At 39.0% G+C, this 25,593-nt stretch overlaps 1 protein-coding gene and 1 long non-coding RNA gene across 2 annotated transcripts in view; one reads left to right on the forward strand and one right to left on the reverse strand.

Annotated features, from left to right (window-relative positions):
• The window catches only part of CycH (cyclin H), an 86,518-nt gene that overhangs the window by 52,027 nt on the left and 8,898 nt on the right, over positions 1-25,593 (forward strand). The window lies entirely within an intron of this gene.
• LOC141448257 (uncharacterized) lies at positions 848-15,602 on the reverse strand. The gene is made up of 2 exons (XR_012454926.1): positions 14,994-15,602; positions 848-3,161 (listed from the first exon to the last, which is right to left on the reverse strand). It is a non-coding gene; the product is annotated as an uncharacterized lncRNA (long non-coding RNA).

The following is a 25,593-nucleotide window of genomic DNA, read 5'->3' on the forward strand; positions in this document are numbered from 1 at the left end:
TGAATGGACCGAGCAGGTAGGGGGTAATTATAGTGAGCCAATAGCTGAATTATATAATAGGGCCACTTGTTGGATTCAGTATCAGCCTAAAATATTAAATGACCGATCAAATTGAAAGTGACATTTATTGTGCACGGAGGGCGCCCAATCTGGCCGCGGGCTGACTGTAATCTCAACCGTCTAATTACACGTTATGGATTTAATGATTATACTCACTGCTCACCATCACTGAAAACTCACGTACACTAATAAATACCTAGTGTTTATAAACGAAAATAAATAAAGAATGTAAGCCGTGAATTACCTACCAATTTGTTTTAAACTACCCGAAAAAAGTAAAGGTTATAATACTATATTTACATGGAAAGCGGCCATATTTATTAATTTCCAGCCACTGAGCACCATAATAATACTAATATTATTATTATGTTTATATAAATTAAGATAAATTGCTGTAATTTAGTACGTGGACTAAAATGTGGTTGGTAACCATTTAATTTTATACGTTGTACTTTCAACACTTTAGAGGTATTAATGACAAGCGAACGGTGCGAGCTTTGGGTTACTTTCGTTCATTTTTCTTCTGGTTCATTGTGGTTTTAGCGCCGCATTCACACTGCCCATTGGTTCACACGGGTGTAGTCACTTTCAGTTTACCTGGTATCAATTTATAGCAGCTGATTGTTTCAGGTTGACTGTTGACTGAAAGTGCTGTTAAGAAGTAAATAACAATTGTGCGTTGCAGCATCAAACTGCTGGATGTAGCCTTTGGAAAGAAAATGGCACAATCCAAGCAAGAACGGATATTATTGCAATACTGGTAAAGAAGAGTAATCACAAAAAACAGTAATTGATAAATCTCTTTTATTTAAAATAAGAAATAAAATCACAATCAGACTTCTACTTTTTTAATTTACACAAACAGGTAAAAATTCTCTACTGTAATTAGTAATTTATTGCATTTTGTACAATTAAATATACATTCTACATAAAATGAGTGAATACAATGAACCCCTGAGCGTCACATCCGCTGGTGCGAGGTGGAACTCTCGAGATATTAACAGGGACAGGCTTGATCCCATGAGAAAATCACGGACTAAGAGACGAGGTGGGTTGAGCATGTGGGCGAGGTTGCCTTAGAGCTACAGGATGTTCAGCTAAGCAACCGTGAGCGGATTCGTTCGCAAATAAAAGGTAATCGGGGTCTTCAGTATTGGAAACATGGAGAAGTGACTATTAGTCTGAGGTCTTATAATTGGAAGTATTGGGTCTCTGGAGTTGGACAGAGTTCACGATCCACATACTGCCGCCCTTTCTATTCATGTAGGGCGTGATAATGTTCAATAAACAGTCAGTTTTGTATGAGTGTTCGCTGTGGAATTCCGCGTAAGAGGACATTGATTGCCTTCTTGCTTTTCCAGTCGATTTGGAGATTCAAAGTTGGTCTACTATCCGGGCAGGACCAAGATAGACGGCTGGATGTTACTACTTCCTCTTTATATCTGTACAGTCTGGAAGGTTTGATGTCTTAGTGTAAAATGTCCGTGCACTATTACGTGTTTTGTTTAATCCGACATCCAGCCATGAGATGAAGGAGATCCTGGGAGGCTTAACGGGGTCGTAGAGTCTGCAAATTGTAGCGATATCAGCCGCGTAGATAGTGATATTAGGATGGTTAGGCATGTCTGAAGTGTAAATTTTGTCGCTAGGATTCCTCATTAGATCGTCAATTAGAACAGTTTAAATATCGGAGGATTTCACGTCTCGTCGCGCTCTGAAGTAGCGGTCGAGGCGTAAGCTCCAAGAATAAGTTACTAGGAGTTGTCTTAGCTTAGAACCCAGGATGTCACTTAGTTAAATGTTATGCCGCCTTCGAAAAAAATAGTTTTTTTTTTAAAGAACTGAAGCAGTTATCTATTCCGAAAGCACTGAGTTGAGAATGAGAGGCCAAAAACCTAATTCTGGGATAGAATGGGGTATCAGTTCTAAAAATTAACTAATTTATGCTTTGAGCGTGTTGTGACACGCACTTTTCTGCACAACCGCGCCAAAAAGGAAGTAAAATTGGCTACGTGTTCTCATTTTCGCAACAAAAGCGAGGTTAATCCAACATCAGCGGTTGATAGATCACGTTGGTAGAGAGAAATCGACTTCTTCTTTAATGTTTCGGTCATAAAATAAACTTGCTAAACACAGTTACAACGTGTGTCGCAATGTATGTGTATCAACATGTGTCAACCGCTCAAAAATAGGGAAAATTGGGCAGGTTGTGACGGATAAAATAGACGATATGTATTTCCGGTTTAGAAAATTGGTTAGCTTTAGAGTTTACTTTCTGTTTAGGAGGTGAAAAAGTTGGGCAGTATGAATGGATGTAGCTCTGGAGACAGGTTGCCGTGAGATGAAGGGCAGGCGGTGGTGGAGGCAAGATGGCCGGCCACCCGAGGTTGCCAAGGTAACCACAGCCCGCACAGCTGGGCGGCCTGCAGACTGCCCGGCAGGTCTTAGAACCCCTCCTCAACAGAAATCTGACGAGAGTTCCTTCACTGCTGAGGTCGATATCGGCCCAAATCCAAAAAAGAAAAAAAAAAACATCTCTCATTTCTGTGTAACTTGTATACTTTAGTCTGCTATCTTCCTATTGGCAGTATCTATTTCTTTGAGGTCGCTGCTGGAAAAAGCCAAAAAATTGAACAACTTCAGTATGTCTGCCTCTCTCTTTATAATATTAATAAGGATTGCGTATTAAAATTATTAACTTAAATTTCTAATATGAATCAAACCGATCAAGCGGAAGCGTCACTTCATGTGAATTCCGTCTGGCAAGAGGAGGTCGTGTGAGTGGTCGAATTCCCAGCTATGACATCATCATTGCTTAAGTTGCCAAGATTTTGTGACTATGAACCTATCACCGAGATTAAACACATAATTTTATAAAAGTTGGACAATAATTGATTTATAGAAAACAAAAACAGCGCTAGCAAGACATTATTTCGCCATTGTCGCAGGTGCGTACAATCTTCCAAACGAACTAAAGTTGAGCAGATTTTTGTCCTTTTCGAACCACCTCTGGGGGCGGTCACTCCTTCTGAATGTGAACCTGAACATTCCGACTTGGCTTGCTGAAAGTGCCTCTCTCTATCCATGCCGAGACATCTCTGCTGTAAAAGGAAAAAACAAGTATTATTCATGATTTTCAAAAATAAAATTTGGTAGACTTTAATATTTTGGTATCGTTTCCTGGCTTCCTTACCTCGCCACGATAACGGAAGAAGTTAATGGATAGACCTTAACGGGTTCTTCTCCATCATCCTTGGGCCCATAGCCCATATTCCGGCAGCTATGAGTAAAATGAATGGATACGAGGTGGCACCAACTTTCCTAATGAGACCAATCCAGTAGAAGATTAAGTCTAAGGATTCCCCCTTAAGGAGTAGGAAGGATCTAAGGAACCTAGTGGGACATATTACTGGAAATGCATTAGTTTGTGCTCGTAATTCAGCTCACAGTGCAAAAGTGTAAGTTATAATGTGACGCATTACTTTCGGCACCTTTTTGTACTCAGTCTGAGAATCTTTAGAGTAATTCCTGAAGGAGAGGTTCACTGCCTTTGAAAAAGTATTGTAATAGTGCCCTTTCTGTCACCGAACAGCAACAAAAAGTGTTTGGGAAACTCGAGACGCCTGGTCTGATCTTAGGGATCAATTTGGACCACTTTCAATGAAGCTGTTGATCTTATAGAAAACTCCCTAAAATGGAAAACCTACTTTAAACTATAAACTCATTTGTAGTATATTTTTTTACATTAAATCACAAAAGTTCTAAATTGAAACAGATAGGATGCTGATTGGATGCTAGGACTATTTCCTCTCATTAGAAAAACAAAAACCAAAAAAAAAAGTTAATTTGGCGGCTATTTAGTAAGTTGTGACTTATTAACAGGAACTGGGAGGTTGGAGTAAATAAATTGCTAAAGAAGCGGCCAGTGTTGAAGTATCAAATTAGCCGTCACTTCCGCCAAGATATTAATACAGGATATCATAATTTGCAAGGAAAAGAGAGAAGAATGGATATATCTATAAAAAATAATGATAATAATTAAAAAATGTTTATGGAGACCTTTCGGCGGCGCAGTTAATTTAATCGTTTCTTGATGAAATATTTGAAATTATTTCAAATTTATTATCGCTTAATATATATTAAGAAAATAATTTGAAAAAGCAAACAGCAGCTCGTATTAATCGGCGGATTGTTAGAGTGTTATCCGTTTCTGTTTCATTGGGTGCCTGTCGTGTCAAACAGAAATTTGGACATTACAATCAGTCAGCTGCGATCGGGTGGCATCTGCTCAACTGGCTAAAATTTCCGCTCTTTACGGCGCACCATGTTTTAGTGAAAATAAAATGTTTTTCCGGATATTTGCCAGAGACCATCAGACTGAAGTTGTCGTTAAGAAGATTGAACTTTTGGTGGGCTAACAAGCAGCAATTTGGCGCACTTGAAACTATTTTGGAAATAATCTCTGTAAGAAATCTACCTCGCAAACAAGAGTCAATTTATCTCATAATCTTTAGTAAAACATAACTGTCTATCAGTAACATATCTTGGTAGTACAGACTATTGTTCTATGTCTAGGCACACAACAGCTGTGCCACTTCCAACCCACAGGCATGTGATAGAAGTTCTCACTACCTAGAACAAAGAGGAACTATAGGCAGACTGGCGAGATGCCTTCAACATTTCTTCAGCCATTTCGACAGCTGTTCTCAAGAACCCCGGCTACCTATAGATCCTCAATCTATCAGCAGTAACTGTTCTCTTTTTAAACAATTTTAATATTCTATGTTCTTGGCATATTTATCTTGTTTTCTAATCAGATACTTAAAAGGTATTGAGAGTTCATCTGTCCTACCCTAAACCTCAATCTGTAGCAGTTAGAGACCCTTAAGCTATCTGAGAGCAACTCAACGGAAGGATTATCTAGGACCAGGAGTTCTCGGCCAAATGATTGGTATTTCCGCCTTCCAACACAAACAGTCCCCCACAGGTTGAAACTACAGAAATAGCGCGACAGTCCTTCCCAGCGACAGCCTCACCTATATTGGGTCTATTTCTACATTTTGCGTTCAACGGACTGCACCAGTTTCGCTAGAGAAATCAGAACATATCCGCGATTTCTCTGCTCTGGAACTTTTCTATAAAACTATAAGATCCTACTAAAAAGATTGAGGGTCTGTAGGTTACAAAAGCTAAGAATCCTAGAACAGGACAATCTCAGCACTGTGACTGGCATAATCTCTAACACCTCAGACGCTTAACCCGAGAAGATGCACCCATCAATTAAACCTCGTTGTACGCGTGTGATGGAGGTGTCACTATTGAATTGATTGGACAGGGGTACGCGAAGGGACACCTCCAGGAGTCTCTGAGAATTTGCGGTCAGTTAATGTTATTCCATCTAGAATTAGTGGGAATGGCGGCCAAAGCTGAAGAAGCCGTTTTAGACGCCGAATAAAGCTGAATGAATAGAGACCCAGAATGGAATATAGTAGATGGAGGGAGGGAGAGTGTTGAGGGTAGTTACCTTGACCTCCGTGTTGGTCCAACTGCAGAGAGCTACTACGGAGAGAGAGCTCTCCGTTCAGTGTTGCTAAAGGAGAGAGTTGGCAACACCACCTGGCTTCTAGTCGGCCTACAATCTGCGCCCAGCTGGCCCAGAGTGCTGTTATCACTCCACAGATGTGACTACTCTGTCCAGCCTCAGAAGGATGCGCCATCCAAGATTACTGCAGTACTCGTCCACACAAATCTCGCACTGATTTGTTTAATTCATAAAACACTTTTTTCAATGAATAAAAAATGGATTTCTGAAATCAATCTTAACTTGATTTTCCACTTTTTTAAGATTTCCTCTCAAACTTTGTGTGGAGATTAAAAATGACATTTCCAGTAAATTTTGCCGTTTTACAATCAGAACAATTTTGGTAAGTAATAAGTAAAATACAATCAGATGTTTAGAATATGAATAAAATTTATGTGAGCTAGAAGTTAGAGAAGCTGTAGTAGTAGGAGGATGTCTCGAGAGTGTTCACGCCACGGTATTCTTGTCAATAACCTTTCGAAGGGGAACTTTTATGCTTGTGATTCTCAACTGCGACAGTTTTACATCAAGAGAAGGTGATGTGAGAATCTCTGCATTATCGTTTACACCTTTTACATGATAAGTGTAGATCGTGAGGCCATCTTATTTCATTCTCTTTATACCGTTAATGGGAGAGATTTTTAACTCGTTACGGCTGGTGAGCTTTGATATAAAACAACGGTCAACCATCTGTCGGCGTGAAGTGCAAGGTGAACTACTTGGTCCACAGTTTAGCTGATGAAGATGAGAGGTGAGATTTTTCGGTCAAGTGAAAAATGCCATATAATTTCATTTGGTAAAGTTAGTTTTGATTCACCAGATCTGTAGGTGGCCGACTCAATTCGAAGAGCTATTATTCCGCGCTAAGAAGATTGCAATGGGGAGTTAGGATCGTGGAATCTCTGCGAAGGTAAGAAGGTTTTTTATTGAAAGTGAAATCAATTTCTTGACAAAACTTGAAAAAATGATTTTTGGTTCCTGATTTTGGTTCAATTCATAAAACCGGAGCGGAAGATTTGCGTTAAAAACCAGTGTGCCAAACATGAATGCAATTCTTCTCTACCTGCTGCTCTTCGGCCGCCAAAATCACGTATTACAGGAAGTAAATAATGTTTGAGTGAGCCAACCTGTTTGTGTTTTAGTTGGCAACCATATCCAAGTAAATGGAGAAAATGGAGCACTTATAACAACAACAACAATTTTCTTTCACTATTTTGCTCTTGAAGTAACTAGTCTTCAAACTTTTCCATTTCCTTTTACATTAGTAGCGTAAGAAAAACCTTTATTTTTAATATTTTTATGATTAATTTTTTTTTATTGCATAATTTGATAATTCATCAAAAATATCAATTGGGGAAAAAGTTAATTTGGATTTATGCTAGAAATATTTTGGCGTAAGTAATTGACCAATCGCAATGAAGAATGATGGCGGAAATGGTGGTTAAAATTGATAGTCCAATCAAATTGTAGGAAATAATAGTCGACACGTTCACATCAAGTATACCTCGCCCTATTCATTGAAAATATTATATTTGAACATAATACACACCAATCACTTTTCTTTCCAGAATGTTTACTTCCTCTCACTGTTGAATGAGGCAATTACGTATTTTGAAAGTGCTCACCAATAAGTACGAGTATATTATGCAAAAAAAAAGAAAAAACCAAATGGCCGAATATCTCCAAAACTGAAAAATATAAAAAGAATCAAAACCTGAAGGTTTCGTTTAGGTTATCAAGAGATTTAAAATGATGTTTTCTTTTACTTTCCAACAAGTATCAACACAACTTAGTGATTTTGGATTTAAGAATTTTGAAATTTATGCGAAAGGAAACCAACTGTGTCACACTCATTTTACTGAAATCAGTCGAACTCTTATCGATATAATTGCTAACATTCAGACCGTCTTAGCAAATCGAAAAGGAAGGGTATTCTTCCTAGAGTCTGATAGGGGGTACCATCCTTTCTCTACTCCCACAACTTGAGAGGAATATTTCAAATTACTACTTGTCCACACGATTAAAGGGATTTTTGTTATAACTAATTGAACAAAGTGAATGAAATTAAATTAGTAAGTTAAATTAGCAGTTGTGTCTGTCTGAGGATAACTTGATATCGATAATTCGCCGCGACCCTGTGTGTACCCCCTCTCGGCCCCCCCTTTACTGCAGCTCGAGAACTTCATTTTCTTGGAACTTACATTTTGCACAGCATTTGCATTAACCTTATGTTTACTTCAGAATTACTACTTTTCAAAAGAGTTGCTAAAAATTACAAAAATCTTATCATTAAAATAGCACTTCCGACAGCCATTTTCTGCAAATTTGAAATTTAGATTAAATATGTAATAGGTAATAAGTGCTATATTCACCAATGAGGAACGTTCGAGGAGATCCCAGCCACTCAACACTCTAAAAGTTGTTAAGTAGTATGAGCTTTAAGTGTGCCAAGACAATTGTTTAGGCCATTTTCGATTAAATTTCAAAAGAGCTGGAAAACAGTTCATTCAAGCTGGCTGATTCGGACAGCACCTAAACCTGTCATCAATTTTGAGTTCCTGTGATAGTTTTTTAATAGGATGAAAAATAAATGCCAATTTCGGTCATATTTTGTATTTTTTATAGTGCGGATCTTTCGACCTGTAAATAAAAAATACAAAATATGGCCGAAATAGGCATTTATTTTTTCATCCTTTTGAAGTAATGAATCAGTCACCAAAAATGATGAACAGTTAGTTTTAGTTATGCTGACCAGCCAGAAATACACAAACAGTTTTTCGGTTTCGGGAAATCTTAAACTGACATTTCCGATAAAGACTCGAAATAAAGGTGAGAGGAAAAGTGAAAAACTAGTTGAACTACTAAAACACTAAATAAACAGCCAGCTAGTTAGATGCTTGGATATGTCGGCGGCTCTGTGTGTGCGTTAACTGTCGTGTGTCCCGCTGGCAGCAGCACTGTCCAGTCGTACTGCCCACTTTGGGATCACCAGCTATTATAATTAAAGAGTAGCAATATCTTTTGGTGTTTTAGGGGCGATTATAATAGTTATCTCAAGTCCAATAGCCGATACAGAATAGAAAATTTTGAAAAACAATTTTAATACTCTCATAATAAAATTGATACCGTTGATCACTAAAACATCGACTTAGAGCGGCTGCTTCTTCCGTTAATTCTTGACACACAGTTCACAGATCTTTAACACAGATCTGACTTTCCACAGTTGCTGCTGGAAAAAGATTGCTAACCACGCGATGAGCGATGGCAAGAACTATAGATGATTATAATGCAAAAAAAGGCAGACTTATTAAGAAATGTAGCAACTATGAAGGGTCTTCAAGAGCCAGCCCCTTAAGGAACACATTTAGAAAACCACATTTTGCAGAAGTAAGCACGACTGGCCCAAATTGGAGTGTTTAATTAACACTAAAGCCCGCCAATATGCATATTGTTCTGTTTATATCGACTTTTCTGTAGTATGATCAAACATTAAATATATGCCACAACAGGATCAATCAGGTAGTGGAGAACTTCATTGTATATGTTAGACGAGTGCCCTGTTATAGGTTACATGAAAATTAGAAGTAGGTCCGGTGGAAAAAGGTTGGACCGAAACGCGAGCTGGACAACAGCAAAATTACCTTGGTGATGGAGCGGCAAGAAATCTCGAGATGGGGAATGAAGTAACCATCATGGACGGGAAAAGAAAACTACGGGAAAGAGAGTTAATTGATGAAGGGTAAGGATCTCTGAAATACTGATAAAGTACGGGAAATGGTGTCACCAAAAATTATTTCATTTTAAAATTTACAAAAATAAATCTTTATTTGCCAGTTTAATAGACGGATGAGGGGAATATGCATGTAAAATAGTTGCATCATGGCCACCTTGATCAAGACTTACTTCATTCATGATAAAACCTTTTTTATTTTCACAAACTGTCCGAGCGACGTCAAGGTTGGTGGGTGAACTTGCCAGCACTTCTAACCACTCGGTTTCCGCTTACGGTTCATTTACTAGAAAATTATAATTATAGCTTTCAATATGTTAATCGATTTCTTTTGAAACTTTCAATTCATTAAGTGTAAAATATCGATTATATTTCTATTTATTTGTTATTTAAAGTTTATCCTAGTTTTTGGAGGTTAAATCTAAATCATTATTGGTTTGGTCTATGCAAAGCGTTAGTGAGTGTCGTTATTCTATAAACCCAATGTATTCGCACGACCACTACCATAATAGTTTTCTTCAGAATGCGTCTTGCTAAAAGTTACGAGAATAAAGGGCTTCTACGAGAACGTGAAGGGCTCTTTAAAATGAATTTGTACCAAACTATTTTCATGAACAAACCGGAAGAATGCCAGACGGTAAGAAAAGACAGAAATCAAAAATCAAAATAAGCACTTTACATGAAAGCTTTTCCTTCAAAACGGCCCTCAAATTAAGTTCTCTGGAAAATTGTTTCTAATAAATGTTACCGATCTTCTTCCAGTCGGAAAATTAGAATCAAATTTCTATCAAAGTTCAAATGCCTGAGTATATCAGTTTTTTCAATTTAATCTAAACGAAGATCTGTTCGAGATATCGAACTGTCAGCGATAATTTGCTTTGAAGTTCCGCAGAGAGAAACCAATTCTTGAGAAGTTCTCTAACCATATCGCCGCCGCTTCCTTTTCAAGTGCAAAAAAGAGAAGGTGTACCAACCTCCAAACTGGCAGAGTTCCGCTTCAATTTTTCTTAAAGCTTGCAATTTGTATTAGCTGGGGAGTTTCTCTGCATTAGGTCCTCAATTCTGAGTATTAGAGAGTACATACCAAGTGGAGAGAGAAGTAATGCTAAGATGGGCATGTTAGGTTGCACAGAATGGCAGAATATTCGAAATGGTTGCATTAGAGGTTTGGTTGGGTGTGAAGAAGGCTCTAAGAACAATTAAGTTCATAAATCAAAATAGTTCAAATAGTGCAATATATCTAAATGTCCCTTTAGTGTGATGTACGTCTCCATTTCCCCTCACACCTCAGAAAAAAATTTCACAAAAATTGGTTTAGTTCTAGAGAGAATAGTTAGTGTGATTTCCGTCCAACGAGCGTGATACTTCCTCCTTACAGGAAGTAGTGAAATACTAGCCAGTAAGAGAAAGTATGTACTAAGCGATAGACTGGAGTAGTGGGGGTAAGTCTAAGATATGCATATGCATGAGCAGGTTTGGTCAGCTCGCTGCTATTAGCCGTTCTGAAAAAGTAGTCCTGGTCGACCGACCTCAACAAACATTCCTGCGTCAATAACTTAAAATGGAGGGCAAATATTGATGCTATTCCTCAAACTTCACTTTCTTCAAGAAATCCGGTGTGAACGTTCACACGCTCCTCTCCAGCAATTATTAACAAATGTCCCCACCTGAATGGATTGCAGTTACCACCTAGGATGCTAGGATGAGCCCCCAAAATATATATAAGTTTCTTTAGATTGTTGTAACTAACTTGCAGCGAGCAAACACATTCAGATCTTGTTAGATCTATCGGATTGCATAACACGCTTAAGAGACTCCAAGTCCGAACTTCACCAGCCAACCGAGACGCAAGACTCTAATCTCGTGAGATTACTTCCTGTTTAGCAAGCTTACGGGAATCTTTGGAAGACTAGTAATACGAGAGCCCATCGAATATGAGTCTCCAATCTGTTTTTTTTTCAACTAATAATCTCATGCACTTCCAAGGTGAGATTTTTTGGCCGGATGCGACCCTCCGCCATGATTTCGCAATCGCAGTTAGTGTGAAGAGATGTACAGTTAAGGTATTAACATTCATCGATAGACTCGGTAAGGAGTAAATTATTAGCAACTTTACACTTGGAAGCGTACTTTTATTTATCTGTTTTGGACTGAATGCGATAATTGAGGAGGAGGTGCGGACTCCAGTATATTGAAGAGGCTGTTCGCTGAGCAAGAGTTCAAAATGCGACTCAGGAACCTTGCCATTCATTTCACAGAAATAAGTGAAAACGTTCCCATTTCCCACTCTTTTCGTGACTCGGCGCAGATAACCTGCCTTTGGGAAAACCATAAAACACTAGAAAACGACTAAATTCGGCCGAACTGTAGGAGCGGAAGTGGCTGCCTTGGTTTCCTTTACACTCGGCACACTTCCTGCTCACAAATAGTATGGGTCCTAAGAGAATACTATTGAGGGCATTAAGTACGGCTCTGAAGTGCCAGTTCAGTACAATGTATGGTCATCACCCATTAAATATGTAACCAAACTCCAAATTGAAAGAAGAAAAGAATTTAATTACGCAATCTGCGGTAAGTGAGAGTGGTTATTGCAAGAAAACGCCATCGCCTTGGCTTAGGTATTCTGGTTATTCTGTTTGGAGTTGAGGGCATTGCAGCAGGGGAGTGGACATGCTCCATGGATCTGGCCGAGTGACTAGCTGCCGGCCTACGCAACCAAACCAGCCGAACTCCAGAGAGTGGAAAAAAATATTTTATACGGTTTAAGAAAGAAAAGAAATTCAGATCTTGATGGCAATAAATCATTTAGAATTGTTCCATTTGTGTGGGGCGGCACTCTGGTCGGCTGGCGGGGGGTGGGTGAGACAGTCTGGCCACACCCCCTTCTGCACTCACACAGTGTGCGAGGGTCGCCACATCGCCGCCCTACAGCCTGAGTCTAAAACACACATTCTCGGGCCTCGGAAACTTGAATATCTCATGAATAATAATATCTTAGCCTGTAGAGGCAGCACTGCGCTCACACACACTGCCATCACAATCTACTAGCTCTCCATCTCACATCCTGTGCGATCGTGTGACACCCATATCGGGCCATGACTCGCCAACACTTGGCAACACTGGCTCCCACTGGCCACTGCGCCAAATGTTCCCAATTGATTTTACGACCGCAATCCTTCCCTTGTCAATAGTTAGAGAAAATAAACAACCCGTCGGCCTACAAATTCCCCATTTTTTCGATTTTATAATCGAAAGATTGTTTAAAGACAGACTAATGCACAGGAGATCGAAGCTAATTTGGGTTAATATAAATGTCACTAACTGAGGAGTGCTACCTACCGTCGTTGTCTTAACGATTAATAGCCATGCTGGTTCCTTGGTTAGTGGACATTCGAGCTAATATCGCACTGGTGAGGCGGAATCGCTTTCGTCAGATCTACGATATAAGTTTTCATCCAAAGTATCCGTTTTGAGATTGTTGTTAATAATTTTTTGAAATTATTCCGTATAAGAGTGTGACCAAATAAAAAACAAAATGGCCTCATGAACGTTTCTCCTATTGAGCAGGAATGATTCGTCTTTAGGAGGGAAACCAAGAGCTCCCTGGGCCCATATACACTACGAGCAACAGAGCGGAAATGAAAATGGAGTTTCCAGCGTGAGTCTGGTAAGTTTTAGAACTGTCCGAACAGATCGACCAACGACCTTAACCTTCCCCTTAATTCTGTTCTATTGGCGAATATGGTTGCATTTGAATGAAGTTCACACTACTATAATTAGAATGTGAACACGGTAGCACATTGAACTAAACTAATTGAAGCTGAGAGAGTAGATTTCCTTTGAGGACGGTTGTGCAGATCGCACCTAACTCAATACTTTCCCTTTTAGTCTCTTTCCCTAGGATTTCCTTTGAACGTTGCGCCTACATGGTGAAGTTCTGCCAGTTTTATTTGAAAGATTTTTGTTTTTTAACTTCTGCGAAACTGTGGTCACTATTTTTTTAAAAGTACTTTTTTACTGGTAGAATCGAGCTTAAATTAAGCAACAATGTAAAGTTTAAAGAATATATTTAAGTGAGAAATTTAGAAAGAAAAAGTCGTGTGAGTTATTCAGTTTTTTTTATCAAGTTTCCAATATTTGAAAAAGGTGGAAGGATCAAATGGAATCGTTGTGTGGCTAGCAGAGTTGGTGCAGACTTGGGAGCTGTTCTGTCGCTCCACTAGGGAACAGTGAACGGTACTGCAAAGGAGGTTTCAAGACTGCTTGCTGTTGTGACGTCGGAGCAGAGTTTGCAGAAAACAACAACAACAATAAGAGAAAGTTGATGAAGTCTTGTGATTAGAGCGGCGAAATTAGTTGGCCTAACTGAGGCTAGAGAAGAAGGTTAGGCCGTGTAATAACAGTGTGCAGAGAGTGCCTACTGACCTGAATGCGGTCCCTAGGTACAGCCCGGTAATCACAGAGTAGAACCTTCATTCTGCTCCTTTGGTCGTTTCTTCCAGGTCTCTCCAAACGTACAATAAAAAGAGAGCACACTAACCTGCAGGCTGTTCCAGAGCAATTACAATCTACAAGAAAATTTCCCCCAAAAGATCCTAGTTCAGCGCAAAAAAAGTAACATGTCGAGGGAAGGCCTGCTTGCAGACGTTTCTATTTTCTATACAGGAACAGAGGCGCCACCCAGCCACAAAGTATATAATTCATGCCTATTTCCTGCGTAATTCACAAAGACAATCTTAAACCTCCGCTTCCTTCAGTTACATGGCGATCAGGAGGCAAGTTTCACATTTAGTACTTCATTAGCCCACCCCAGCAATTAATCTCGCCACACCCACTTTGCACTTCTTATTACTGTTTCTTATCAACTAAGAAGAAGTACGGCGATCGAGTCAAAGTTTAAAAGATTTCACCGGAAATGCAGTTTTGGGCCCCATGTTAAGTGACTGACAGTCTGACTAAACTCTCTCGATTATTCCATTCAAACTCTCCCGTGAAAAGTTCCAAGTACAAGTTATCGATCTACAAATGCGATATTCGATACAAAGTTGAAAAGAAAAAAAATCGTTGGAGCCTTTAAAAGTAAAAAAGAAAGAAATCGATTCGGCGAGTGGCACTTTCAGTTGAGGCTAAGTTATAAAAGTCAGGACCCGTGGCTTCTCATTTTTGAGTTGGAATGTCCACATACACCAGTCTTGTGAAAGGGGATGATAGTTCTTCTGAGGAACCAGTCTTCTGAGTATGCATGCAAGAATGATTCACTACCAATTGGCCAAATAAGAAAATCAGCGAACAGCCTCTCATCTGAGAAAAATGTGGAGTTTAAATTCTGATGGGTTTGAGCTCATGCAGGTGTGCAGGGTCATGAAGTGCAATCGAGTGCACTCTCAGAAAACCACTGGACTCCGAAAAGGATTTCCTGGTAAAAACTCGATATTGAACATTTGACACGAGCAAAAACCAGCTTCCAAACTACTTCTTATTTACAATACTAAGTAAGAATTAAAAATACCCGTTTACACAAGATATGGGGGAGAGTATATACTCTACTTTGGACTTGCAACTGCTTATCACTAGGAACAGAACTTCTAGATCTTAGAAGGATGTTCAACTATAGAGATTTACCTTGTTTTAGCTTAACTGTCCCGGTAGACGTGGAAAATTCTTCTGCAGTTCGGCTCCTTCGACGTCAGCACAGAGAAGACAAGTTGATCGTATTAACCGGTTGTATGTTTTAAAAAAATGCGGCACATTCTTGTTGAAGAGAAAGAAGAGCAATTTGAAGGGACGACGTAGAAGTCGAAGAAGAGTTGGCCGACTGCCGTTCACACTGCGACTAGTCCAGCTCCTTCCTTGGTCCTCCATTCTCCACTTTTCCTACCGTCATTTTATTTTCCAAAATTACATACACACAGTGAGGGGCAAGTGGCGGGTAGAGAGGCTGTTATTATAATAATCTGAGTTTAATATGGAGCTGCGGGGAGCGGCTAACTACAGTGCCGCACGACCTGGGACAATAAGCAGTTATTAGGAGGTACTTTCGGACGGAGAGAGTAGATTGGCGGCCTGCAGGCCAGACAGAGAGAGCGTCTCACTCGCAGCCTCCAAACTGTTGGCTTATTATCGGTAAACAGTGCGCACCATCGAGGATACCACTACGTGATTAGAATACCACCAACTGGCCGCCCCCTCCCCTATTCCTCACTTTTATTTACATAAACAACCACTCGCACGACTTTCTCCTCCCGCAACCCCCCCTCCTCTCACCCTTCATGAAGTTGCGGTCGCTTCTTCTGTCTCTTCTACTTCCGATCCTTAGCAGGCCGTGAAAGCGCGACAGACTGGGTATCATATGCAATCAGAATCTTCACTTCTTAGACCATATTTATCAATTTTAAGGAAATGCCTTGATGAGGACTTCTTTAATTCCCACCTCTTTTTCCTTTTTTCCCAGTTCGACCTCAAATCTCCTTCCAAGTGCTAAGTGTATATAGAAGCTGTATAATCTGTACATCGATAGACCCTCCAGGCTATCAAATAGAACCTATAGAAAAGTATATAATTCTCACCAAGACTTCGCTGGAAAGCGTCAGAGGAGCCGCAGATTAGGGTAACCACCCTCACAAGAGAGGAGCACTCCTCCCCCTACAGCTTCTAACTACTCAGCTTCTAAAGTTCTTGTTAGTCAGCAAAGATCATTAATCCAAAAGTCAGCTATTCCTGTCTAAGAATACTGTCGGACTAATATCATCTTGTTTAACAAAGATCTGCACGCGCGCTCACCTACAATGTTCTGAAGGAAAGAAAGAGACCAAAACCTTCTGAAAAAAGATAACAATGTTTGACAATTGGTTTCGAAATGAACAATAAATTATTTCCTAATCGATATAGATTTCAAGAAAAAATGTAGAACGTAAGGATCGATTTGTTTGTTCGCTAGTATTTACACAGAGTTGAAAGGTTGTCTGCTAGGTTAAGAAAGTATGGCTTTTCACTATGAATTTATGATGGAGGCCACCCACTCTGTAGGATGTCCGTGTTCTCCAAACTGTCTGAAGTACATAGGTTCACGTAAAATGAACTCCCCCGCCCCAGATGTGATGCAGTAATATATATTTTTTTTTTTTAATTTGAATTTCAAAAGATCCCTGAATAAGAGGACGTGAATTTTTAAAAGCATAAAATGTTTTCATAACAATGGATATGGTATTTTTCCAAAGCCTCTGATTAATGGCCCAGCCAGCGACAAACTAAAGAGACCGGAAATCATTATTATGACTTCTATCCTTCCTCATGCTTCAGGACTTTAGCGTTGCCTCGAACAACTACTTAAATCGGAACTAAAGTTGAATGCCTTCTTGAATTTAGTGCACCAGTCCTCTATACTGGATGATTGCGGCCAGCAGAGAACAGTGCGAGACAAAATTCAGAAAAAATCCTGAACGAGATCGCGCTGTAAGTAAATAATTCATTTAAATAATTTATTACAGAATTATATTAATTAAATATAATTACGGTATTTAGTAGAAACACTTTAAGTTAATATAAATATTATTAACAGACGATTAGCCTGCTGGGGGGGCGGGGGCGCTATAAATAAAATTGAAGAGAGGGGATTTAATTACAGTCCTTGAATTGAGCAATAAATTTATAATAATAATGGGAATGCACTGTAGCCGCTTGGCAGCTATGTAGAGGAGAACTATATGGACTCCTGGACTCCTGGTTCCACAATCAAAGCTCCTCAAGGACCATTTCTAAATTTCAACAACTCTCAAGATACTCAGAAAATTTGAAAGCTTTTGAATTCATCTACATCAAGTGTGTTGAAGGAAAGGAAGTTTGAAGATTAGAAGTTAGGGGAGAACTGACTTTCCTACAACTGGGACGAGATCTAGAAGTTCTTAAATGTTTTGTAGAGGAAAGTATGGGTGATGACTGACAATGAGAATGGGATAGTTCAGAATCACAACTGAAGACTGCGTTAGTTGAAGCGATATCAAGAAGAAAAGCGCTGTTACTATCTGGACTAAGTATAGACGAGCCAATGCCCTTGATAGAGGTCAAATTTACAGTATTACAGTTCTGGAGAGATGTTCCACTTTGCAAGTGCATGAAGGCAGCGAGGGTCATCCTACGTAGGTGTAAAGTTCGAAGTTTCAAATTACGATTAATCACTCGTGAGGAATACTGAATGTTTAGAATTCCAGTCACCAGAAATCGTAGATCTTGTATTCAGCCAGTTTTCGCAAAGATGGCTATTTAATAAGAGAGGCTATCTGTGTGAGAGAATGAGCTATTAGGAGACTTATGAATATGTGAGCATCCTTGTCTTTATGAAAATATCACATAGAAAATGATCGGCTAGTGCAATGTTAAAGGCGCTAATGACCGTGGTACTGCAAACTCCATTTAGAATAGAGAATCCTGTACCATCCTACCTCATATATGCCTATAAAGAATTTCTGCTAGAAAAATAATCAAAATAAAAATTGAATTATAGATCTACGCTAGAAAAATCGTAAACGCCATTTTTGTAAATCTATCAGAGAAACAATTCGTTGCAAGAACAACAAACGGTGCTGCCTAACTCCGTGAGGTTGCTAAAACACAGCTAAATGGAAAACAATCCATTTAGTAAATTTGCACTTTCGGAATGTGGAGTTTTCTGAAATTCGGAATTTCAACAGCACATTTATCACCTTAGTTACGTTAAGGTACAATTCAATGAATGGACCTGACCTCAGGAGACCCCTCTTTACAGTGTAAACTTCAAATCGTAAATCAAGTTCAACCTCGCTTAAAAATCATTGAAAACAATTAACTCTGACAACCATTACGGAATGCGTACAATGCATCTCTATCAAACTACCGTATACATTGGGTATAGAAGTATTAAGTGCGAAATATCACTATTATCTAAAGTTTAGCCATCTTGGAAAAATCGAATAACAAATATCTGAAGCTGTTTAATACTGAGTTAATGAATGGTTAGAACAGCAATGCTGCTAGATCCGAGTTGATGCGGCCGCTACCTGGAACGCTACTGCGTCCAGATCTGTGTGAGTTCCAGTCAAGTAGCCAGTCCGTCTCGCCAACTAACGTACAATTAATTCCTCATTATTGTTAGCCGCGTCTTTCTCCGGCCCAAGTCCATCTCATATCAAAACAACTTGAAATTGTTTCTCTTTTTTTGACTGCTATCTGTAAGGCCTTGCCAGTCACCTCCTCATCACCTGTTCGCTGCTATCTAATGCTCATGATATTTGTCATTAATACTCAAGGAGAGTTTGACAAGTAAATTGCTAGCCTTTACTTCAAGGAATTCCTACCTTACGTCAGCTTACCCACTCCGTCTCCAAGGCACTTTGTATGTAGGGGCTACCGCCAACTTTAGATCAATGCGAACTCTATTTCTCTTCAATTTTTATTCATTCACATTCATCTATTTTTGAAGCAGCGGGATATCCAGAATGTCGATCCAAGACGAGTAGTGGAATTCTTTACAAAGTTTTACAAAGCCATACCGTTGTTAAATAGCAATGGAGGGGATTCTTCAGCTTATTGGTGACACAAACCAGGTCAAACTCTCAACCGTTTACGAGAAAGCGGCCAATTTAAAATAATGCTATAGAATTTTTTTCCTTAACTGGTGAGGGATGAGAACTTTAATCAGAGCAATCTGAAGAACATTGAGTATCCCATTAGATGACTTCATTTTACGCATTGTAAGGCTAATTACCGATTGATTGTCTTACACTATCTCTGTGTCTTTCTGGTGTCAAATCTTTTAAAATATTTATCTTTCATTCTCTACCAGTCCAAGCCGCACCTCCGCTTCTATCTCAAGGCGACGAAATTCAACAGAAAGTAATACAGAATTATTTTTTAAAATATTTATCTTTCATTCTCTACCAGTCCAAGCCGCACCTCCGCTTCTATCTCAAGGCGACGAAATTCAACAGAAAGTAATACAGAATTATTTTTTAAAATATTTATCTTTCTTTGTTTTCTTTTTAGTTCTTACGAAAAATGAATGAGAAAACAAATAAATGGAATAAGGTACAAGAACCACGATAGGAAGTTTGTTAGCACAGTCATTAGAATGAGGTTTAATCACAATTATTCGCCGCACCGTCTAGCCAGGACTGGTGTGGAAACAACGGAAAAGTATTCGAGTACTTCTGGGATAATAGAGACGCCAACCACCTAATCCTGGAATGTGCTAATAACTCTAAAGGAAGAGAACGATTGTGGAGAGCTGTTATAGCGACTGGATGTCCTTTACCTGCCAATCTAAATACTATTTTTGCATCTGATGATGGCAGCATTTACGCAGAACTCTTTCGAGTTCATATAAAAAACAACAAGATAACTCTGGAAATATTCAGAATACAAAAGAAGCTTCGAAAGAAGAATTTACGAGTAATTGGCTGATTTGCTAAGCTCGAGAGGCCAATAACAAGGAGAGAGAAAAAAAAAATTACATCCATCTGACTTTCTCAAAAATCAGATTTAAAAGAAAAATGAAAAATCTATTTAGTAAAGTGATATTTGCGGATACCAATGTTGATCACCAATCAGATTTGGTACCATCAAAGCGGCATGCCTCTAGTTCGAACTTTCAATGGTTTTTGTTCTCACACCTTGATCTGACTTTCCGGAAAGCAGGAGGGCAGTCGTTCCGTATTTGCGCTGGTGAGGAACATTTAGGAGCCTTTCTTGTGTTGCAAAAGATTTAATTCTAGCTGAAGGAAACACAACTAACCCTCAGACGAAAAGATACCTAGGTAGTCTCTTTGTAAGGTAGGTCAGTAAAAGAACGCTTCTTACAAAAGTACTTACGAACAGACCGACAGATAAAAGCTCGAGGCTACAAAGCATAATAGTACCATCAGGTAAAATCTACACCATTGATCTCGAGACATATGTAATCATTTCTAATTAATACCTACTGGTGTTCTTAATTATATCTCGGAGATGTAAATGTTTCCGGTTTTAAATAAATTCTCTTTGGCTCGGCCTCACTCAGAGAGCGCCAGTTTTCCAAGTGCTATCCTTCTTTGTTCTTCTCAAGATTTATTACGAACCTAATCATTTATTTAACTTTATAAACCGAATAAATATATATTAATAATTAAAGCGTGTTTCTGTTTGTAGAGTTTTTATAGAGCGGCCATTAAAGAAATACTCCCTGAGGGGAAAATACTGAATAATTACCACAACTAACATAAGTGTGAGTTTGACTGGTGAAACGGTCTACTGTAATGGTAAATGTAAAACGGAATGAATGAGTAATGTCAGTATTACTTCTCCACGGCAATGTTTATGTACTTATAATTAAAAAAAGACAGAATTCAGTGTGCATTCTTTTTTTAATGAGAATTTTAATAAACTTTTTGCCAGCTAACACTGCTTTTATTTGTTTAATTCAAGGCAAAACTACTTATTTTGTTAGTTTCAAGGTCGCATTAAATCTCAGCTGGAAAGTGCGCGAAGAATTTATGATGATGATGAGTAATGAATAAATCCATCAAATATTTTTTCAAATCGAGCGAATCCATTTCCTTGATTTTAGGCGACAATCTAAATTTATTTTAAATTCTTTTTATAAATTCTCGATAAATATTACAATGACTCGTTCGTCACAAATCTAAGGTATTATTTTTGGAATACAATTGCGATAAAAGGAAGTCGGGTGGGTATTCTTCACCAACAGATTCCCTCACTTCCGATGGAAACTCAGTTTGAAACGCACTACTTCCTCGTGCTAAGAGTATGTGGAGTTGAAGCGGCCAGTTTGAGTCGCGGCTCAGAGAATAGAACGAAATAATTCCATTTATCACAATTACTGTAGACACATGCGACCCGCTATTTCTTACAAAACATTTTCTCCACTGTCGTCTAAACGTATTTCCCCTGAAATTGGGATTAATTCATTATTTATCATGTTCACTGTTGGACGAACTTAATCAATAACTTATTTGAGTGTTCGAGGAGATAAAATGAAAGTTGAACATTGCTGACTGACTCTGATGGGAGGCTGAAATTCTGATATTGAAGAAAACGGGCGATCGATCGCTTAGTGCGGATTTTCTGCAAAGATTCAGTTTGTCGCGAATTTCTTTAAACCAAGTGCAATAACCTGGAGGCTGTAACTGCTGTTTGTAGCTTTTCCAAATAAATGCCATTAAAATCTCTTTTAATGGAGAGGTGGGTACGCTTTCATTTGAGCGGATGGTAGGGCCAAGCCACTTACGTACAGTTAATAAAGGTTACATTTGCTGTTAGAAGTACCAGGTTATAGCTAGAAGTCTCTGTTTGATGAGTTCCCTAAGGTTCTCTAAACCTACGAACAGCAGGTCTGTAACTTTCATTCCATTATTTTAATCAATTTCTAGGTGTAATCTTTTTAGAGTAGTTTTGAGAGACAGCGAGAGTTTCCCCCTCTCTAAAGGGTCCGCTCAGAAGTTGTAGTCCTCCAGAACCTCGAGAACTGCACCAAGAGGAAGTTAGGAACTTTTCTCCTCAAAGTTTTTTGCTAACAGATACTTTCCGCCAAAACTATGTATGGCCGGATTTGTCTTGTTGCGATCCGTGAGGCAAATAAAAAATTCCTTTATCTCAGTTTTGGGCTATAAGATATTTAGTCGGCAAACATTACCCTGGTGATGGTTTTCGTGAAATAGGAACATTTTAGTCCTCTGCTCTATATTGTTGTGTATTGAACGTAATAAGTAAGATGAACGTCTAAAAATAAGGCGAAACGTCGTGAGTTATTGATAAGGTTAGGTTAGGTTAACGAGATGGTAACCATAAATAAAACTCGTTTATGAACACATGTGACATTTAATTGGTGCATGGTACATTTGGAGGACGGGGATGGCGAGAGGCTGGAAGTCCGGCGGCCATACTGCCCGCGGCCATGTCGCTTCCCCCCCAACACTCGACTACTTGCCCAAGCAGTTCTTAACATATCGTGTGAGCAGGCAGCACTGGCTTCATCTAAACCTACTGCAGCTAACAAAGCAAACCGGGCTATCTACTTGCGCGGTCCTCTCCTATTAAAATAACGTTACAAACAGGTAACCTGCGGCTAACCAAACCAGCACATGCTTACTTAGTACGCTGATACCAAACTTTACTATTTACGTTTTTGCATAGTCAATCTTTAGTATTGCTTTCAGTTTTGGGTCATTTCTTGGGTCAACAAATGGTTGGTTTCTTCTTGGGTCAAGAAAAATGGGTAAGAAAATATGTACTAAAGATCCAACTGCTTAATTTGTCGAGAAATTTACTCTTTAGAAAGGGCTTCTCGAAAAAAGAGAATTTAAGGGAAGTGTAGTAAAGCTGGGCTTGCAGAGTGCCTGCTGATGTTGCGTTAACAACAAATTTAATCCTAGCTGATCTAGAACTCTACTTTCCTCAAAATAAAGTCAATCCAATTTTTACCCAATTTTAGAAACTGGAAAGCAAGTTGTTCTCGTCCGTTTTGGAAAATGGATCATTTAGGATTAATTAGTACACATTGATGGCTCTGGTAAATAAATGGAAATAAAAACCATGTTTTATTGAGTAGCAGATATTGGTGTGCCGGAGGTGTGACCAGCTAAGCAGCAATAAAAGCGATTTGAAACACCTTTGGGCGGCCGTTTACGACGTTATGGGGAAAAAAAAAAATTTTCCATTTGACTGTAGCAAAGAGCACCCTTGACAATTTTCTGTAACGGCAGATGAATTATTTGTTGCAACACACAAAAAAGATGGTGGCGGAAGCAGGCTCGCAACGGAGTTACTATGGAAACAAAAACAAAAAATTAATTTCAGCAAAAATCAGGGTAAACCAAACAAAATTTCAAAAGGCGATATTTCTAAAACCTGACGCGTTGTTAAGGATTTGATCTTCTTCTGAAGGAATTGATTGGTCATAAAGCAATCAGAAACTCGAAGGTCATGTTAGAAAATTAGAAATCACAGACCTCTGACCACAGAAGGTTAACCGAAGACCACTTGAACAGTCAAGCTTCTAGAATTTGGAATAATTGAAGAAGCTACCAAAACCATTTTATAGGCCTTGGGAATCTGATCATCAATATTTAAGAAATGAGGTCGTGGAACGATGTAAAAAATAAATAGGGTACCGCACAGGTACCTTAACCGTATGATTTTAGAAATCAGTTTCCTATACAAACGGGTTTTAGTGCCAGTTTCTTAATATTGGTGTGTAGTTTCAGAATGGCGCAGTTGGAGTTTGAGTTGGAGAGAGAGTCGTGTGAGTACCCACGCTTTCATTTTACTCGATAGGAGGAGGCGGAAGCTGGTGCACACAAATGACCGGAAATAATAAATAAACACTCATATAACGTCACAGCACTTACAAGATTACTTTGTGACAAGGTAGTGCTGTTCTTCCGCTTCCCTTGTTTTATCAGCAGCAGATCTCAGAGGGAGTCTGTCGTTAGAGTATACTTGCACTCTCTCATTACAGAATACCGACACTCTCAGAGCTCCCTCAAAGCCCCTAGCCTGAGGTTAGTCTGGCTGTATGTACATAAGTGACTAGCTGGCTCTGAACCATTGCTCACTGTATATTTACGTAACACACGATCATACATATTATTATTCAATAATTCTAAATAATCTTCGAATTAATTTAAACGGAGCTCAAACTTACCCCTTGATGGAGAGAACAAGTCCGCCTCTAAACTTGAATTAAGACCGGAACTGATTCCGAAAACCTCATGCACCGATCTCGTCTATATTTTTAATTTTTGAATCTATTAATCGATTGAAATGCTACGGAAGTAATCAGACATTGTCTTCATCAAAATTGCTTTTCTTGCCCTCAAGAAAAAAGTAAACAAACCGATTCTGCAATCTCATGAAAACCCCAATTTTGTTTAACTAAATTGAACATTGTGTTAGAACAGATTTTTGGGGGAGGGCTTACTGCATGAAAATATTTGATAAGTGAACATTTTCAACGAAATCAAAATAATAACTAAAATATTGAGAGTTAGAGGCAGTAAGATGCTCCACTGATTGCAGACACTAATGATAAGAGTTCCAGTCGGCAGATAGTGTTACAGCCATGAAGAGAAATATTTAAGGCAATCTGACACTTTGGTTGTTGGCAGCCCTTCATTACCTGAGTCGCTGCTCAGTTCGGCGAGCACAACTCGATATGGCCGGGGGCGGAAATTACAATCCTCCTCCAACCTGCTGGTAGATACTAGTGGACTGTATTCCTAGACCTGTTCCTCATATTTCTTGATGGCTGTGGTTACCCTTTATAACTCAAGTGCGCCCTACTACCCTCATCTCCTAGTTCCCTTCACAGACTGAACCAGCAACTCTAGACCTAATTAGAATTACAAACCAACAGTAGAAAACTAATTGCCGATCAAATGTAAATGGAAATTACCGCAGGATCCGGTTGTAAATTTAGCCAGTCCTGAATTCTAGCTGATTTGATCGATAGTCCACCCAAGTTCATCACTTTAGTTAGCCATAAGTTTCAGTTCAGAAAGAAGACGACTTTGTGAATGAATTCCCTAAGAAGTACCCTTGAGTTTGAAATAATCGAGAGTAAGAAAAAATATGGCGTAAATACTTCTATCGTTTTCTTCCTTTTTTGTACTATAATTTTGTTATATCTGGAGCTGATCTAAAATAAAACTGATGCCAGACTTATATGGAAGCACCGTTCCAAACAGAGATTCATGAAAGCACTTGGTTAGAGAGAACCAGTCATATTTTAGGCATTAAATACCAAATTGACCAAGTCCTCAACCTCCTAAGTCAGTTTCAAAGGAAATCGCTTCAAAGCGTTGAATGGATTAAGTCTGACTGGCTAATTTAGGTTGCTCTAAGCGAGGGTTCCATCGTCGCACAATAACAGAACCAATTAGACAAATATCTTGGATTCCCAAGAACTAACTGTTTTCCGCTCAAAACAGCCGCAGTCACTGTAGTGGCCTTATTCAGTCTTCAACTAAAGTACATGATCTTGAATATGTGACCTAAGATAATCAAAACAGTCTTCAGTTTCCAACCTACAAAGCCCGCATTAAAACTCAAATTACTTTTATCTTTAACACTTTCCAACTTTGATGTTATTGTTTATACCGCGGCGAGTCTCGGCGCCAGGAACGTGAAGGCCTCACGCTCGTCCAACATCTCGCCTCGCACATCCGCCATTAACTGTTTCCATTGTGATCTAATT

This window comes from Rhodnius prolixus, unplaced genomic scaffold (genome assembly GCF_049639745.1).
Source record: "Rhodnius prolixus isolate KJV_2025 unplaced genomic scaffold, Rpr scaffold_13, whole genome shotgun sequence".
NCBI lineage: Eukaryota > Metazoa > Arthropoda > Insecta > Hemiptera > Reduviidae > Rhodnius > Rhodnius prolixus.